The sequence below is a fragment of the Haliotis rubra genome, unplaced genomic scaffold, assembly GCF_003918875.1.
Source record: "Haliotis rubra isolate DU_JTF1 unplaced genomic scaffold, ASM391887v1 Scf1031, whole genome shotgun sequence".
In the NCBI taxonomy this organism is placed as follows: domain Eukaryota; kingdom Metazoa; phylum Mollusca; class Gastropoda; order Lepetellida; family Haliotidae; genus Haliotis; species Haliotis rubra.
Window position 1 is genome coordinate 102,717 of NW_025764928.1, and position 20,688 is coordinate 123,404.

Consider the following 20,688-nt stretch of genomic DNA (forward strand, 5'->3'; position numbering starts at 1 on the left):
ACAGAGTGATCGGCATCATGAGCATCGATCTGAGCTGTTGTGATACGATGACATGTGTCGACCAAGTCAGTGAGCTTGACCACCCGATCCCGTTACTTGTCTCTCACATGCATGGGTTACTGAAGATCAATTCTAACCCGGATTCTTCACGGGATTTGTGTTTGGACCCATGGCGTTTAGAGCGAGCGAGTGAGTGAGTGAGTATGGTTTTACGCCGCTTTAGCAATATTCCAACAATATCACGGCGGCGGACAACAAAAATGTGCTTCACACATTGTACCCATATGGGGAATCGAACCCGGGTATTAAGCGTCATGAGCGGACGCTTTAACCACTAGGCTGGTTTAAAAAAAACTATACATCGCTGAAAGAAAGGTTTGTATGTATTCAAACATTTGTGAGGGCAAAAGAGTATAAAGATATTAATGTAAGACGGTATCAGATGGGGACTGTGCAAGGCAAGAACAAAATCACGGCGACTTACGGAAACTGTTAGATTAGACAGTAATCTCCAAATTGCAGCTACATCCTGTTGGTGTCGGAAAATTACAGCATAGAAGAGCAACGACAGAAGATGAATTCTAACCCGGATATTCACGGGTCCATGACGAATAGTAATGCATACACAACTTGCGAAATGCTACACCCGATCCCTGCCGGCTTATGATTCTTTTAAAATACAGAGTACATCACAATAGCGATAATACGGTGTGGTTGTATAGTGAGATCATTTAAACATTTGGGTTCTCTTTAAAAATATAGCAATACTTTTTATCAATGATAAGTCTCTGCATGCTAATAACTTACCGAATTTCATCCTTGTGGGACTATTGATATAAAAGGAAGGTACATACAAGTTTCTAAGAGTCTCATAACATGGACAGATAAGAGTAATATGATATTCATCTTGTATCTCATGTAAACAACAACGTGTGTAGGTTATATCATTTATGTTATAATTGTTACATTAACTATACTTCTGGACTTTGAGATTATGAGACTGACATCTTAATTTAACAAACAGCCATAATACATCTTTAGGTAAAATATCTGAAAACATGTATGATTCAGCTTCCAATGGAGTTTTAATGGATTTATAGAAGGAAAGATAATGAGACTTGTTTAGTCTTGTATACCAGTCTTGAACATTTATCTCAATACAGTTTTTAAAATGTGGACATAAATAGAGAAATATCGCCACTCTTGATTTATCCACACATATGAGAAACCTGTTGTGAATAATAGTGTACGTACATGGGAGACCCAATTCTGGCTACCATTTTCATCATGTTGCTTTAACATTTGATAGCATGCTGCAGGATATCGTGAAGGGTGTAACGGATTAACCGACACCAATATATCTAATACAATTGCCATAGTATCTTACACACAGATTGTATCTGCCAGTATCACCCAAAACAGCTATAGTAGAAGATTTCTTACTGATTGATAAATATTTCTGAATGAAGTTATTTTGAACCTTTTCTATTCAATCTCTGAGACAGGATTCCCAAATTTCACTGCCACGTAAGGCTATGGGAGCTATTTTTGTATCAAATATTTTTATGATAGTTTTAAAGCCAATATTTGGATAGTTACGTAACAAACGATAAATCGGGAAACATGCACGTTGTGCTTGTAAAGCTATTTTTTCACAACTTTTAGACCAGATTAAACGAGATGAGAAAATGACTCCCAAGTATTTATAGTATGTTGTAGCAACAATTTCCTTTCTGATCTTCTTAAGTACCCTCCATTTCTGAAAACTATAACATTTGATTTCTCAAGATTAACTTGAAAACCCCACATTATACAAAACTGCTCTAATATATCTTTCTTTGTAAGTCAATTGGCGAGTCTGCCACCAGGACTACATCGTCTACAAACAATAGTATTCTAATTACCTCAATGCAGTCATTTACAAATATACCAGTACTGTTACTTTCATTAAGTTCTTTCACAAACTGATTTATAAAGAAGATAAACAGAAGCGGACTGAGCATACAACCCTGCCTAACTCCAACGGAAGTGTTGAACGACTGTGTTCTCCATCGACCTGTGTTGAATATAGGACAACACATTAGAATACATACTTGCCAACACCTTATAGATCTAACCATGGACACCGTTTTTCCACAGATGTAACATTTTCCTTCTGCTTACAAAATCAAAAGCTTTTTTGAAATGTATAAAAGCCACGTAGAAGCGGTGTTTAGGTTTAACCATAACCTACCTGTTGAAGTTGGCCGTTGGCATGGCATTGATTATGAAAACGGAACCTGCAAGTCAGTGTAAATCACCTGCTGTAGCAGATGAATTTCATTATGTATTTAAATGTGAAGCTTTTACTAAACAAAGAAAGAAATACATTCCCATTAAATCGTATCTTTCCCTAATCTAATAACTTATAAAAACATATTCCTGAAGCAAAACCTTGCACAAAGAAAGCATTTGGCAAAATACCTAAACTTAGTGGAAAAGTGTGAAAAGGACTAAATGTTTATATTGTAAACTGTAGCTATGCTGTATTTATATTATAAAACTATAATTGTACTTTCTGCCATCTTGCCTGTATGTATATGTATTGCAAATGTTTATAATGTTTTCTCTTGTACCACCAAGAGTGGTTCTTTTGAGAATAAAAGAGTTTGAGTTTGAGTTAAATATAAGAACGTTTTACAAACAACACAATACATAAATTGAACAAAGTTTGTTTATTCAAATATACATACTATATTCAGCATTCTTACAACATGCAAAACATAATTCAGGTTGAGGAAACTACCCTTGGGATCTTCATATTAAACTTGTTATGTATAATTAAATACAACTGTCATTCATATTAAACTTACATGAAGCATAGGTTCTTTGCCCTTAAGAGAATATGTTGAAACCTTTACGGTAATTACTGGTATAATATCACATCAGAGCAAAACACTCATATATTCATTCAGTACATATCTGATGGGTTCAACCTAACTATGCGTGGTCTGGTGCATAGAGCTCAGGTCACAAATCAGTTGAAGTTAACCAGGTTGGGGCCGGGAAGTTATCCCTTGGGTGACGGTGTTTGGCAGCTAGACTCATGGGAGTTTCTAGGACATGAGTCCTGTCCTACGCGAAGCACATTGAGACATGTGGTCTCACCTTAGGCAAGTGAGTTTGTTCAAAATTGCCTCATCATCTAGCAGAATATGGGTACCGGGTGGGATAAGTCATGCAACCATAACTTTCGAGGGCTTCACAGGCAGCTTGGGTTATTCGGGATAATTATAATCAGATTGTTTGGGCGCTTTGAGCATGCATTGTGCATGGAGAAATGCGCATGATAAATGGACCATTATTACTATTACTAACTTTGAAAAGTATTTCAGTCACACCATGTTTGCTTTATGTGGGCAGACAGCCCAAAGTGATCCAGGTCTTATGCCATTTTGTAACAATATTTGTCCCGTACTCTTGTGAGAGTTATTCAAACAAGTCAAAATACGACCAGATAATCTGATTATGTCCATGAGAATTGCCGACCTATGCAGATTGTACGCCGTTCATCTGCGTTTAAAAGCCGACCCTATGATTAATCAAATGGTAGCGAGCAGACAGCAGGAAGAGCATGGACAACCAGCAGAAGGCAAGCCAGGGCCAAGGTGAGTGAGTCAGTGAGTTTAGTTTTACGCCGCACTCAGCAATATCCCAGCTATATGTCGGCGGTCTGTAAATAATCGAGTCTGGACCAGACAATGCAGTGATCAACAGCATGAGCATCGATCTGCGCGCCATTGGGAACCGATGACATGTGTCAACAAGTCAGCGAAACTGACCACCCGATCCCGTTAGTTGCCTCTTACGACAAGCATAGTCGCTTTTTATGGCAAGCACATGGGTTGCTGAAGACCTATTCTACCCCGGATGCCAGGGCCAAGGAGGGAGGGACACTGACCAGCCAATCTAGCCCATATGCTGCCCAGGTGTCAGCTTGACTTTGCTGCCTTCCCTTGGTAGCCCCCGCCTCACTGTGTAAATTGTTCACACTACCTCACATAGTTGTACAGCGAGAATGAAAACAAACAAGAATGAATGAGTGCCATTTGTTGTAGGACACTAATTATACATTATGTTTGAAGGGTGCCAGAGGTGTTACAATATACAGTTTTGCAAACAACATGGCTATAATTGAGACGAAATCAAGAATCATAATCAGGGGCAACCCCTGATCATGGGATGCTGGCATAAGTAAGGGAGGTAACTCTCCACAGCTGTACATAAATGTTATGAATTACAAAGGATGATATATGTCACAAAAGAATAATCATCTTCTGCTCAGAAACACAAAGCTATCAACATGGGCTTGTCTTTGTTAAACAATAAACTTCACCTAAATACTTGTAATAGATCGTTTCACAAAACCCAAGGATGTGATCTATTTGCAATCTCATCCAAACATGCATCTGTGTTAACTAGATGCGCAGTAATGTATCATGAAGCATTTAAACATGTACTCTCTGTATTGATCAAAACTTTCCATCTGTTGTACAAAAATATTACCTAAACTATCAAACATTGTGAAAAATATTTGGCTTCACAAAGGTTTCTTAAACAAAACTATTAAGCATTCTTAATGTGATTGTCTGTCAAAAGTAACAAAAAATCTATGCAGCACACTGCCAATGGTTCAGCTGAAAGATTATCTCTTCAAAATCAGACATTTTTCTCTGATGTGATACCTTTCTGCATGCAGATCTGATACACCTCCAAGGTGAATTTGAGTGAACCTATGGTGAGTGAGTGAGTGAGTTTGATTTACGCCGGTTTTAGCAATATTCCAGCAATATCACGGTGCTGGGGACACCAAAATGGAAGCTTCACACATTTTGCCCATGTGGGGAATCGAACCCGGGTCTTCGGCATGATGAGCTTAACGCTTTAACCACTAGGCTACCCCACCGCCCCAGTGAACCTATGAAGGACCGGGTTAGAATTGGTCTTCAGTAACCCACACTTGTTGTTAGAGGCGACTAACGGGATCGGGTGGTCATCGTATCCCCGTTGCATAGATCGATGCACATTATGTTCATCACTGGATTGTGTGGTCCAGACTATTATTTACAGACCGCTGCCATTTAGATGGAATATTGCTGAGTGTGGCGTTAAACAACAAACCAAATGAGTGAACCTTAACCACCCATCTTTACAGTCTAAGTAAACTTAGACTCAGTATTATTCGTTACACTGCTATACTGAGTCTAACAACACCTTAATGGAAGGTCGCGTCAGGTAACCTTTGAAGCGACCTATGACCGTCAATCAAAGGCGAGACGGCCAAACAGATTTAACCAATCAGACAACGGCTACTATTTAGGGTTTGGCGGGACTTACAAAATGGATTTTCGTCCGCGGTCGCCAACACTGATCTCCCAACAAATGAAAATCTGCATAAAACACTGATATTTGACCTGCAGTATATAAGCTTTGGAGTTCCTGTTGACATGGTTATAATTAGCTAATATTTTCCGCAAGTTGACATGCTTTAATACTGACAAAGCGCCATTTTCAGCGAATGTTTACTCACTGCTGTGGTGTGCATCACTAGGAACCCGATCGCATGCGGAAAATAGCATTGAATGCGTTCAGGTACAAACTTTTCGAGGGAAAAGTTCAAAGGTATGTCTTGAATATCCACTTTGTGATTTGGTAAGCTGTGTTCTGATTGGTCAATTGGAAAGGTTACCTGACACGACCTTCCACAAAGGTTTTGTTAGACTCAGTATAGCAGTAGTATGTGAAATAATACTGAGTCTAAGCCACTTTAGAGACCGCCCATCTTAATGAAGGATGTGTGGGGTCTGGAGCCAATTGGTGGACTTTCTAAAACAATTCAGCATCCTTCATCAAATCGCTAATCGTAATTTTATCGAAGCAAAACCTTTTGGCCTAACTCTGCAGTCAGCAATATTCCATCTATATGACAGCGAGTATGTAGATATCCAGGTCTAGAAAAGAGAATCCAGGGATTGACATCATGACCACCATTGATTGATTGATTGATTGATTCCTCACTCAGCAATATTCCAGCTATCATGGCTATCAATCTATGCAGCTGGGATATGATGCATCAACCACCAGATCCCATCAGTCGTCTCTTAAGACAAGCATGGGTTGCTGAAGCTTAGTTCTAACCCAGATCTTCATGGGCTGTAAGTAATAGAGATTAGCAACACACACGTTCACTATTGACAGTGTTAACCATGGGGGTAGAGATGCTATGTGGTACAAAACTACATGGTGTAGAAAAAATCTACATCATCACACAACAGCTTTTCTTTACTGCATTTGGACCTGTACAGTATATATCTATGTTCACACTTCAGAAATCAGATACGCTGGTCTGAATGCTTTCTTTACTAATCATCACGAATTTTGACAACGACATTAATAGAATCTATGTCGAAACATCGCCTCCACAGAATAAAAGAAGTTGTATATCCATAATAATTGTCATTATTCTTCATCAACTCAACTTTTAAAATGCCTATCAAAGAAGAATTTTGAAGCCTGACTACTTTCACCTATCATGGTGTGACCAGATCTTCCTACAGAGCTGTATCACAATAGAGTGGAACATTTAACGAGATTTAATGGAATCTGCAATCCACCAACAAATGCATAACCTTCACAATCACCTAAGGGAGACAACTCACCACATTATGCTGCAAACACAGAACAGCTGTCTCACAAAACAATGTTTGAAATGAAAATGTTAATCTTGTAATATGAAGTTAGAATGTTTGCCATTCATCATACGCAACAGTGGCGGACAACACATCCAACATAACCACATGATGATATTTGATTTACTGGCACAGGATGTATTGGTCACATAATGCTTGCACGTTAGCCATGTTATCAGCTGATGCCGATCGTGACACTCTCCTCCCTATTTGATGTCAGCTCTTGGCACGTGACGTGGAGAGTTCCCTCTCTGAAATGACAGATTGAACTTTCAGTAATAATCACATATTCAATATCTTCAGTGGTGTATCGCTAAGGCAATGCAGCATTGTATTGTGATGCAAGGTTAAACTGATTTACAGTGAGTCAGTATGTTTTTACGCTGCTTTTAGCAATATTCCAGCGACATCATGATGGTGGACACCAGAAATGCGCTTCACACATTGTAGCCATGTGGGAACTGAACCTGTGCCTTTGGTATGATGAGCGAATACTTTAACCACAAGGCTAGCTCGCTATCCCAAACTGATTTACAATACCAGTGTCGCACTACATACAATGCATTACCATACGAGTCATATCAATGTAAAAATATGTGTAACACAACAGAAAGTGTTCAAGTACAGATAGATTCTGTAGTATTTCGTGGATGGCTACATATCTGTGCAGTACCCCAGCTGTTATCTTCTCCCCTACAATATCAAACCTGGTTGTGAGACTTCAAAACAAATGATTCAGGGTTGTGACAAACAGGCAGGAAGGGAGATAATCTGAACTTTTGAAACAAAAGTCATCAGAAGATGACAAATCCCCCCGGCCCCCACATCTTTGAAAGAACAAATCATCTGACAGTTACTTAAAGTCCAGCTTGATGTCTTTTTAGACTAAGTCCAAAACGTTTCCATGGAGACCAATAAAAATAAAAATACCAAAAAACCTGCAGCAAATAGCAAAAGGCACCACTTTAGCTTATGTTTGATATATCTACCACATTTTGTTGAAAGATATTGAATGGTTTTCGAGTTGTGCTCCGGAAATGAAACACACCTGCAAAAAGCAAAAGGCACCACCTTAGGTTCTGTTTGATATATCTACCAAATTTAAAAAAAATAAATATTGAACGGTTTTTGAGTTATGCTCTGGAAACAAAATGATTATGGACGGACGGATGGACGGACAGACGAACGAGGCGATGACTATATACTCCCGAATTACATGCCGGGGGGATAATGAAAACATAAGCGACATCACCATCATTTAAGCATAGTATGGAACATTATCACATGCATGTTTAAATATCGCAATGAAATCTTACCTTCTAAGATGGAAGTTCGCTTGTATACTGCTGGGCGTAGGAAGATCTCGCATCACTATCTGTGGGGGTAATAATTACATGTCATCACACGTACCCAAAACTGTTATCTGAGTGAGTGGTGAGTGATGGCGGTGGTGGTGAGTGAGTGAGGAGTGAGGATGGTGAGTGAGTGAGTGAGGGAGTGAGATTTGTTTGGTGAGGTGAGGTTAGAGAGTGAGTAGAGGAGTGAGGAGTGGTGAGTGAGTGAGTGAGTGAGTGGTTTAGTGGGTGAGTGAGTGAGTGAGGAGAGTGGTGGTGGTGGTTGAGTGAGGAGAGTGGTGTGAGTGAGAGGTCCAGGAGGAGTGGTTGAGTGAGTGAGTGAGGAGGAAGTGAGTGGTGAGTGGTGAGTGAGTGGTGAGTGAGAGTAGGAGGTGGTGAGTGGTGGGCGAGTGGGTGAGTGGTGAGTGATGAGGAGAACCCCAAGTGATGCAGGTGGAACTCAACACCAAGGGGTATAGTGCTGATGAACTTTTGAATCATATTCGGTTGAAAATCGGGGATTAAAACCCGTGGTCACGTGCTTTTGGACATGTTCTGCTTTAATTTACAATTTGGTGAGGACAGACATTACGTACACTGAATATCCGACAGGTCAGAATGTACAAAGATTGGCCCCATTGTTCTCATTACACGCACAGTAAAGTCTCCTCCATTGTAAAAAAGTCGTTTTTTCTATAAAAAATGTGTGCATCCTCCTTATGTCTTCGACAAAGTCATCACCTTGCACTTTTGAAAATCTCCACCTTCAAAATCTGCAGCACAGCTACAGAATCTGGTCCAGAAGGTTTTGTCATTTTGTAATTGAACCAAAGATGTTATGTATACACTGAGTCTTCCATATCATGGAACTAAACAAGTGCTGTTTGCATGAACCATTCTAATATATGCTATTCATGGGACTTCTGACATGTTCTATGGAGGATTCCTAAGCTATTCTATTACAATAAATCGTTCCAAGAATTGTACCTCTATACCCCGATCAAGTGGCAACAGTTGATCTCAATGTCTTACACATACAGGAATTATCCTTATACCCCGATCAAGTGGCAACAGTTGATCTAAATGTCTTACACATTCAGGAATTATCCTTATACCCCGATCAAGTGGCAACAGTTGATCTAAATGTCTTACACATTCAGGAATTATCCTTATATCCCGATCAAGTGACAACAGTTGATCTCAATGTCTTACACATACAAGAATTATATTATACCCGATCAAGTGGCAACAGTTGATTTCAATGTCTTACACATACAGGAATTATCCTTATATCGATCGATCAAGTGGCAACAGTTGATCTCAATGTCTTACACATACAGGAATTATCCTTATACCCAATCAAGTGGCAACAGTTGATTTCAATGTCTTACACACATACAGGAATTATCCTTATATCCCCGCATCAAGTGGCAACAGTTGATCTCAATGTCTTTACACATACAGGAATTATCCTTATACCCGATCAAGTGGCAACAGTTGATCTCAATGTCTTACACATACAGGAATATCCTTATACCCCATCAAGTGGCAACAGTTGATCTCAATGTTCACACATACAAGAATTATATTATACCCGATCATGGCAAACAGTTGATCTCAATAATCTTACACATACTGAGAATTATCCTTATACCCCATCAAGTGGCAGACAGTTGATCTCAATGTCTACACACATACAGGAATTATCCTTATACTCCGATCAAGTGGCAACAGTTGATCTCAATAATCTTACACATACAGGAATTATCCTTATACCCCATCAAGTGGCAACAGTTGATCTCAATGTCTTCACACATACAGGAATTCATCCTTATACCCCTCGATCAAGTGGCAACAGTTGATCTCAATGTCTTACACATACAGGAATTATTCTTATATCCCGCGATCAAGTGGCAACAGTTGATCTCAATGTCTTACACATACAGGAATTATCCTTATACCCGCATCAAGTGGCAACAGTTGATCTCAATGTCTTATACATACAGGAATTATCCTTATACCCCTGATCAAGTGGCCACAGTTGATCTCAATGTCTACACATACAGGAATCATCCTTATACCCGATCAAGTGGCAACTTGAGTTGATCTCAATGTCTTACACATACAGGAATTATCCTTATACCCGATCAAGTGGCAACAGTTGATCTAAATGTCTTACATACAGGAATTATCCTTATACCCCGATCAAGTGGCAACAGTTGATCTCAATGTCTTACACAACAGGAATTATCCTTATAATTCATCAAGTGGCAACAGTTGATTTCAGTAATCTTACACAACAGGAATTATCCTTATACCCGATCAAGGGCAACAGTTGATCTCAATGTCTTACACATACAGGAATTATCCTTATACCCATCAAGTGGCAACAGTTGATCTCAATGTCTTACACATACAGGAATTATCCTTATACCCAATCAAGTGGCAACAGTTGATTTCAATGTCTTACACATACAGGAATTATCCTTATATCCGATCAAGTGGCAACAGTTGATTTCAATGTCTTACACATACAGGAATTATCCTTATACCCCGGATCAAAGTGGCAACAGTTGATCAATATCTTTACACATACAGGAATTCCACTCTACCCTGGCAAGGAGGGATGAGTTTTGTAGTGTTAGTGGATGCGCTGGCCTCGTGCAGACCTCCATACTGAAGTTGTCCTGGGCGTCGGCAAGTGTGAAAGTGTGCTGCTTCCTGGACGGGATGAGGCTCAGCTTTGGCAGCGCTGTGATCAGGTTGTCCGTCTCGGGATCATCCGACACCTACGGCATCAAGCAAGCATCACTGTTACACCTTAGCATAAGGATTCAAACGATAAACCACTGTTAGTTTTCACTGAAAACACATTTTCCAGGTATATGATAGGAGTAAATATTCCAGTCTGGACCAGAGAATCCAGTGACTGACATCATGAGCATCTGCTTTACGTGGTATTATAGAAATTCTTCAAAGGCATTTAGACTGACTGACTGAGTTAAGTTTTAAGCCGCTTTTAGCAATATTCCAGCAATATCACGGCGGGGGACACCAGAAATGGGCTTAACACATTTTGCCCATGTGGGGAATCGAACCCGGGCCTTCGGCATGACGAGCCAACACATTAGCCACTAGGCCACCCCACCGCCCCATAAGGCATTTAGAATTTGGTGTAGTAATACAAGACAAATCTTATGGATAACAACTTCTTGGTTGTTCACACAGACATTGCTGATCCCCCTTCACACAGACATTTCTGATCCACCTTCACACAGACATCACTGATCCACCTTCACACAGACCCACCTTCACACAGACATCACTGATCCACTTTCACACAGACATCACTGATCCACCTTGACACAGACCCACCTTCACACAGACATCACTGATCCACCTGCACACAGACATCACTGATCCACCTTCACACAGACATTGCTGATCCACCTTTACACAGACATCACTGATCCACCTTCACACCCACCTTCACACAGACATCACTGAATCACCTTCACACAGACATCACTGATCCACCTTCACACAGACATCACTGACCCACCTTCACACAGACATCACTGATCCACCTTCACACACACCCACCTGCACACAGACATCACTGAGCCACCTTCACACAGACATCACTAATCCACCTTCACACACACCCACCTGCACACAGACATCACTGATCCACCTTCACACACACCCACCTTCACACAGACATCACTAATCCACCTTCACACACACCCACCTGCACACAGACATCACTGATCCACCTTCACACACACCCACCTTCACACAGACACAGCTTGAGAGACATCTGGCTTGAGTGTGCTCTTCATGATCTTTCAAATCTTCAATCTCTTTCCCAACCAGGAATGCTGCCTGCAATACAAAGCATAGAACATATAATAGAGGTCTTGAAATATCTAAATGATCTAATACTACGATCAAGATGGTCGAGGATGCTTCCTGCTGAAACATGCATACAAGTGAGTGAGTGAGTGAGTGAGTGAGTGAGAGAGCAATATTCAGAAATATTGTACCCATGTGGTGAATCGAACCTGCGTGTTCGGCGTGACGAGTGAATGCTTCAACCACTAGGCTACCCCATCGCCCCAAACATGTATAACAAATATGTTATTCACATTGCCGTTTCACAAGTCAGGAAACTGCATCAGTTGTATATGTCCTGATTTAACAAACAATGAGAATTCTAATTCAGCTTAGTATGGAACACGAGTATAACAAGAATATCCCACTAAAGTTGAAGAAATCATATAATGACCAAATGACATTTATCTGAAACTGATAGTATAAATTGATTATTGATGTAAAATATCACAGGGTGTATTTGGTAAAAATCTGACCTCCTTTAGCTGCTCTCCCATGGCATTGCGACCTCTCATCTGAGAATATATGGAGGTCAGCACCTTCGCCCCTTTCACAGTGTCAGCCACAGATTTCTGCATCACCGTGGGTACCTTGGCCCCACTTTACCAATCAGAATCACCTGAAAGGAGTATTCAGTTGCCATGGTAACATATGTACCTATTAGCCAGCGTCACATTGGCAAAGCCGACATAACTATCATATCTGACACTTTGTTAGTCTATCCATGAACATTTTGTCAACAAAAGACATTGACAAAACAAATTTCTTACTACTAAAACAATACTGAAGAAAAACTAACACTAAACTGTGATGATTTTTAAACAATATATCAAGTTTTATTACCATTTGCGGCAAAATGGTTGAGTAATGGCTTTAAGACGCAAGTTGCTGGTAAAGGTCATAATATGATACTTGACCAACAACCAAGTCTCTATCTTGAGTCCCACTCATACCTACACGCACTGGACTCAAACACAAATTCAGATGTCACCATTGGTGCGTAACATACATGTTGACTTGGTGGCAGAAGAGAAGATTGCATCAGACGGCAAATTGGACAAGGGGAGATAACTCAATCCGAAAGGATTGGACAAGGGGAGATAACCAGAGCAGACACAAGCAAGCATCAGTTGCATGATGGCATAAACTGACAATGCTATTGTTGCAAGGTGGACCTACTTTACTGATGTCCGTCTTGTTCAGCCCTGCCTCAGTGAGGCACTTCTCTATGAGGCTATTGCCCTGCTGGAGGAGGTTGGTACAGAGACTCTCAAACCTGGCCCTGGAACAAACACACATCATGATGGCAACACAGGTGAACTGCTTCAAATCTCAGAGTGAGTGTTGTCGCAACAACAATAGATCAGTGCAGTCTGTACATTGTGGAGTTTATACTTAGCAAGCAAGTGCTCGACATCAAGAACGAACTTTTGAGGTGAGGTGAATTTGGGTTTAACGTCGTGTTTGAGAATATTTTGCTCATATGACGACGTGCATGCGTGTGTATGTGTATGTGCGGCTGCTTGTACTAGCCCAGATTTAAGCTGGTTTTATAGAGCCTACCAGTCCTTGATGTACCCATTAATGTCGAGCGCCAGGCAGGGACCAACAAGTACCATATTTTAATGTCTTTTGGTATGACGCTGTATCGATTGAATGTAATTTTCTGAGTAAAATTGATATTTTATACTTATCCTGACTCATGCTTATTGCTTGTCTCTTTCCTCTTGCGAACTTAGTGGAACACTTGTATCTCCTATTGAAGCTCCCTTCAATAAAACAGACGTAAAATCACTACTCACCAGAGTTGTCTCTATTTCCGTTTTGGCGGGAAACCGTGGCGCCACCGTTCTCCCACGCTTCACTCTCTCCTGATTATGAGCCCGACACTTGAATTTGCAGGGAAATCCAAAGTGTCTAGTGGGGAGGTTGGGAGGGCTTACCTCATGAGTCAGGATAAGTATAAAATATCAATTTTATTCAGAAAATTACATATTTTTCCTTATCCTGACTCATGCTTATTGCTTGTAGAATCCGACGGATTGGTGGCGGGCAAGTTTCTTTTGGATTTCATGTAGTGATTTACGTCATCTATACCCCCCTATGGGAACTTCGTATTGGCACTGTATTTAACTGCTAATCTCTGCTGCTGCTGCGACCTTGTCCTTCCAGCTGCCTTTTGATGGGGGGACCACAATTGTTAACTTTTGGTCCTTTCTTCTGTTAACATTTTATGTGGATTTTGCGACTCCATCTCTTGATGCAAGCACCAAGTGGAGAAGCGACCCTTTCCTGTACGAGTATTCCTACAAGTACTGGGTCATATCACTATGCTAGTCCTTAGACGTGCATTGAGACTTAAGCAGAACTCTACTGAGTGTAGGCTTGTAAGTCATGTGATAAAGGGGCGAGACTTCGTCTCAACGACTTTGAGGGACTGTCAACTGTTGTGCTACAACCAGTGGGCCGAAATGGTGAATGCCAGAGACGTCCTCGGTGGCAATATCCCTCAGGTAGTGGTTTGCAAACACCATGTCCGGTTTCCAAAAGCAGCCCTCCATTATTGTCTTTAGTGAGCAATTCCCATGTAGAGGGAGTGTTGACGCCAGAGCTCTAATTTCGTGTGGGTTGGAGGCTCTTGGAGGATCTAGTCCTGCTGCTTTGTAGGCTTGTAATATGACAGTTCTGATCCAGATTGATATCGTAGTGGGGGAGACCTCCGTCTGCGTCGCTGTTGATATCGGGATGAAAAGTCGCTTGAACTTTTGTCTCCTTAGTCTGGATCTTTGTAGATATGCCTTTAATGCTCTCACTGGACACAATGATAGGTCTTGCGTATCTTGTGGTCCAAGGACGGAGGATAGTGCTGGGACGTGGAATTGCCTGTCCGGTTGACCTGGCAGTTGATTCTTTGCGATGAAATCCCATCGTAGTCCCATATGCACTCTGTTTTGATGTTCATCAAAGCATGTTCTCTCATAGTCCAGAGCATGTATTTCAGACATCCTAGCTGCCGTTGCTGGCGCTAACAGGAACAGCGTCTTTTGTGTCAATAACTCGAAGGATGTCCTCTGTAATGGTTCGTAGACGTCACTAGTGAGATGTCGTAGAACAATGTTGAGGTCCCACGCCGGAGCTTTGAATCTCTGTTGTTGGTCCTCCAATTTATAAGAGCGTAGTAAGGCCAGTAACTCTGGTACTTTCATTAGCTTGGCACCTGTCCTCATAGTGATGACTGAGCTCAATGCCACTAGGTACGTTGAGAGTGTTGACCCTTATAACCATTTTATTTGCCGTAGGTGACAAAGGTAGTCCGCCACTTGAGGGTGTGTCGCCTTTCTAGCTGCAAACCCATTCCTTGCAGCGTATGTCTCAAAACTTCGCCACTTGTCGTCGTACAAGTTGCGTGTAGACTTGCTTAGACTAGTGTCACTGCTTTTGCTGCTCTGGCGGAGTACCCTCTCTTATTCAAGCATGCCTTGATACAGTCCACATGTGTAGTTGGAATGCCCCTGGGTTGCCGTGTGCCTGCTTTGTGTGAGGATGTACGAGGAGATTCGTCCACCCTGGTAGTTGCAGTTGCGGTGGTCCTAGTTCTTGCACGAGACTGGGGAACCATACTCTTGCTGGCCAGTAGGGCGCGACCAAAATCAGTTGGACGTCCGTGGTCTGGCTGATTTTCTGCAACACCCTCGGTATTAGCGCTGGCGGTAGAAACGCGTATGCGTTTAGGCCTTCCCAGGATATGCTGAGAGCGTCCGTTGCCGACGCTCGTGGATCTGGTATCGGAGAGATGAATGTTGTCAGCTGATTGTTGAAGCTGGTGGCGAAGAGGTCTATGAGTGGGGCTCCCATCTCTTTGATGATTTGTTTGAAGACCTCTGGATGTAGCATCCATTCCGTTGGAGACAGTTGAGTTGGACGGGAGAGGGCGTCCGCTATCACATTCTTGGCTCCTGCTATGTGGCATGCTCGCATGTGGATGTTCAGATCGTCGGTTAGTTTGAACAGTTGAAAGCAGAGGTTCAGCAGGTTCAATGATCATGTTGATCCTTGCTTGTTTGCGTAGAACGCCACTGTAGAGTTTTCCATGTGCACCATGAGATGAGCATTCTGTAGAATGTTGTCCCAGTGGAGGACGGCATTGACGACTGCTTTCATTTCCAGCATGTTGATGTGCAGATTTTTTCTCATCGTTGTCCCATTTCCCGGCCGCCACTTCGTAGTCGAGGTGTGCTCCCAAACCTTGGAGTGATGCGTCCGGGTACAGATGAGTCTTGCACTCCGGCTCTGCTAAGTAAGTGCCTTCGCAGACATTCGATCTGTGGGTCCACCATAGTAGATGTGGTCTTAGGTAGCTCGGGAGACCGAAGGGGTCTGGGTCGTTGAGATGAGCATTGATGAAGACCTGTAACGGGCGTAGTTGTTATCGCCCTCCGGCTGTCATGTCTTGTGCTGACGTGAGGAGACCCAACAGACTCTGCCATTGTCGTAGTGGCCACGGAGAGAGTAGAGCTTGTGATATTGTCTGTTGAATCTTGAGCCAGCGGTCTTCTGGTACGACGATGCGGTTCAGCGTCGTGATGAATCTGATGCCTAGGAACTGCAGGTCCTGTGTAGGTTCTAGGTCCGATTTGAGTAGATTCACTAGGCACCCCAGTTGTGTAAGCAATCTGATGGTGAAGTCCAGCTGTAGTCTGAGACGCCTGGGATCTTGATGTACTTGGATCCCGTCGTCGAGGTAAAAAGCACTGCGTAGACCTCGATGATGTAGGTACGTGAATATGGGCTTTGTCACCCTTGTAAACAACCAGGGGGCCGATGATATTCCAAATGGCAGGACCTTCCATTGGTAGTGTAGCCCGTCCAGTGTAAACCTGAGGTACTTCCTCGACTCTGGATGTACAGGAATATGCAGGTAGGCGTCCTGTAGATCTATGCTGGCCATGTAATCCATCGGATGGATGAGGTGGAGAAATTGAGGGAGATGTATCATGCGGAACTTGGGAGGACTGCGTAGATAATCTCTGTTGAATGCCCTCATATTGTAGATAAGTCGGAACTTTTCTTTTGAGTTTTTCTTGGGCACTAGGAAAACTGGGGAGTAGAACCCTGGTGTGATATGGGCTGGATCCATGACTTCTATGGCTTGCTTCTCTAGTAGAGATGTAACCGCCTCTCGTAACCTCTCTGTCTGATGGGTCTTGAAGTCGAAATTGTGAGGGTCGACTGTAAGCGGCGGAGCTGCCTGTAGTTGTATGCGATATCCGTGTCTTAGGATGTTGGATACAAACGGATCGTTTAGTAGTCCCCAGTTTTCCCAGTACCGTTGAAGACGTCCACCCACTTGTGAAGGTTGCACAGGAACGGCTGGGGGTGGAAGTCTCCAGTCGTTCCGAACCCCTCTTTCATCGTCGAGGATCCTTGGCGCCTCTGGGTGCCCTGCCTCGTCCGATTCGTCCTTTGTAGTTGCCGGTTGGGCGACGAAAAGAATCCTTGCCACCCCTGGAGAAGGTCAGTTTCTTGTCCCTTGCCTTCTGTATCCCGGCGAATTTGGACCTGCCCGAGTAGCGCTGGGATGTCTGCCTGACGACGCTGGCCAGTGTATCAATGGACTTGATCATAAGGACCTCCCTGGAGTCTTTAGTGACCTCCTTGGCAACATGGTCAATCTCTCCAGCGAAGATGGATGGAGTTGACCATGGGGCTCTGTAGAATGACTTGGTGAAGCGTTCACTCCAGCTGCAGGAGGCAGGGAGACCTTTTCGTTTTTTTGCTAGTGTCAGTGCTGCGGAGATGGATGATAGATGGTCCGTCATAAACTGCTGGTCCTTTTTCTGCATAAGGAGTGCAGAGTAGATCATCCTGTCTTTAGCGAATTTAGCTATGAGTGTTTCGTTGATCGCCCTATCTCTGTTGAGGCCGAAGAACATTCGTCTGGCCATCGTTTCGATATGTGCCAACTTCTTGTCTTCTATCTTATAGGATTTAGACTTGGTATCGCCGATGACTTTGATGACTTTGTAGTTCTCGTCGATGTCCTGTGCCTTCAGGAACGGATCCATGTTATGGGAGGAGAAATTTTTGGCGTTAAACTGTGGCAGAGGCGGCGCCTGGGCTTTCGTAGCATTTTTGAAGGCTGTTTCAAGGTTCTCTGGACCGCTGCGCTGGGATCAATTAGTGGAAGTGTGATCGTATTGACGTCATCCTCATGCATTAGGTAGGTGTGAGCTGAATTCGCATCCTTTGAGGGTGACGCCAGTCCAGACTGTTGGCCATCCAGTAGCGTATGTCTGAGTCCGAGAAAATAATCCGGGCCCTCATCCTCTATGCCAGGAGCGCTGATCAAGGATTGGTGATCCTCCTCCGGCATTGATCTGAGTGGAGACCTTCGCGACTGTGGAGATCCGAATGGAGACCTGGGCGGAGACTTGCAGGGTGACCGTCGTGGTGACCTTCGTGGAGACCTTCGTGGAGACCTTCGCGGAGACCTGTGTGGAGATCTGAGTGGGGAGGAGCCCGACGTCTGTAGGGCGACCTGCGCGGAGAAGAGAGACGTTTGGTTCGCGACTGCCTCGATGAATCCCTCGACGATCTGCGTGAGGTAGACGAAGTTTTGGAGGCTGTGTCCGACGTCCTTCGCGAGTGCCTTCGCGAATGCTGCTCTTCTGAGTCCACAACTGGGGATTGGCGATTGGTCCTTTACGAGTGCCTTCGCGAATGCTGATCGTCTGAGTCCGTATCTGGGGATGGTTGATTTGACATTCGCGCAGGCTGGTCCCGAAGCGTAGATTCATTGCCAGACGTCACGTTGGTGGAAAGTCTTGCGGAGGCGTCGACTGCGTTGGGACCCTCGCGAAGGATCGGGTCCTCTCTGCGGGCTGGTTGTTGATCATGCGATGCCCTCTCTAGTGCGAAGCGCCTCTCCATCATTTCCATGATCTGTTGGGAGAACTGCTGCATAAAGTCCCCCCGGGTTGAAGGTCTGCAGTGATAGATGAGCTGCCCTGTCTGCGGTGGTAGCGATATGGCCCAAGGAACGCTCATCTGCCGTCAGCGTAGATACATCAGACTGCGCTGAAGTCACCGTTACTGAGACTGGTCGTTTCTTGTGATTGAGCTCTGGGATGATAAGCGGCTGCTCATGGTAGAGTCCCTGTTCCGACAGCGGGACAATCTCGGCCGAGAATGTCCTAGTAGTCTGCGCTGATTTCCCCTTAGAGGTGGTCGTCGCCCTGGGGGGTGCGTAGCCTCCTGGTAGATGACGACTTCCTCGTCTTAGGCTGCGACGAAGGGACGTCCGGAGCAGCAGGCCTCTTCATGGGTGTGGCGGACAACGTCCCACTCCAGGGTAACACCAGACGGGAGAGGGTCGTCCGACATCAGTTGACTCGTGAGGGACTCAGCTGATTTATCCATGACATTACAAGCCCGTCTCGACCTATCTGCAGCACGTCTAAAGACACAAAGAAGGTATTTATTAAATGCAAAATTAGTTAAATGCTGGCAATGAATGCAGCGCGAGCTGGAAGAGCATGGTACCGTGCAACTAGGGCACAGTTGATGAGGGTCAGCAGCAGAGAACAAAAGTCTACAATTGAAGCAGGTTTTCATGCACGTAAACAACTGAACAACCACGGACAAAGCGTGAATAAACAGTGCTAAATACGACTAAATATCAAACCATATTGATGAATAATACTAACTAAACCTCTATAAAGGTAGAATAGAGGCTTAGAACTAAGAAATAAAAGGATATAGTGCCGTATAGGAGACACAGGCGCTCTCACAACCTGCTCACAGAGCGAAGGAGGAGAGAGTGAAGCGTGGGGGAACGGTGGAGCCACAGTTTCCCAATAAGCCAAAACAAAAAAATAGAGACAACTCTGGTGAGTAGTGATTTTACGTCTGTTTTATTGAAGGGAACTTCAATAGGAGATACAAGTGTATCACATATAACAAGTGTCTGCAATGTTATGATATCACATATAACAAGTGTCTGCAATGTTATGATATCACATATAACAAGAGTCTGCAATGTTATGATATCACATGTAACAAGAGTCTGCAATGTTATGATATCACATATAACAAGAGTCTGCAATGTTATGATATCACATATAACAAGCGTCTGCAATGTTATGATTTCACATATAACAAGCGTCTGCAATGTTGTGATATCACATATAACAAGTGTCTGCAATGTTATGATATCACATATAACAAGTGTCTGCAATGTTATGATATCACATATAACAAGAGTCTGCAATGTTATGGTATCACATATAACAAGCGTCTGGAAATAAGCACAAGAGTACGTAAAGTGAAATTTGTCGAAAACAGAAAGATGAGTGAGTGAGTGAGTGAGTTTAGTTTTATGCCGCACTCAACAATATTCCAGCTATATGGCGGCGGTCTGTAAATAATCGAGTCTAGACCAGACAATCCAGTTATCAACAGCATGAGCATCATACTGCGCATTTGGGATATGATGATATGTGTCAACCAAGTCAGCAAGTGAGACCACCCGATCCCGTTAGCCGCCTCTTATGACAAGCATAGTCGCCTTTTGTGGCAAGCATGGGTTGCTGAAGACCTATTCTACCCCGGATCTTCACAGGTCACAGAATGATGAGACACTGCCTTGGAGCAGTGACTGATGACTACACAGACAGTGACTGAATGACTTATTGTTGATGTGATGATAATTTACTTAAATACTAGGTGATATT

General features: G+C 43.1%; 1 long non-coding RNA gene across 1 annotated transcript; it reads right to left on the reverse strand.

Annotated features, from left to right (window-relative positions):
• Nucleotides 1-6,223: 6,223 nt before the first annotated feature.
• LOC124272897 lies at nt 6,224-10,703 on the reverse strand. Its single transcript, XR_006897478.1, has 3 exons — nt 10,675-10,703; nt 8,045-8,103; nt 6,224-6,979 (listed from the first exon to the last, which is right to left on the reverse strand). It is a non-coding gene; the product is annotated as an uncharacterized LOC124272897 (long non-coding RNA).
• Nucleotides 10,704-20,688: the final 9,985 nt, after the last annotated feature.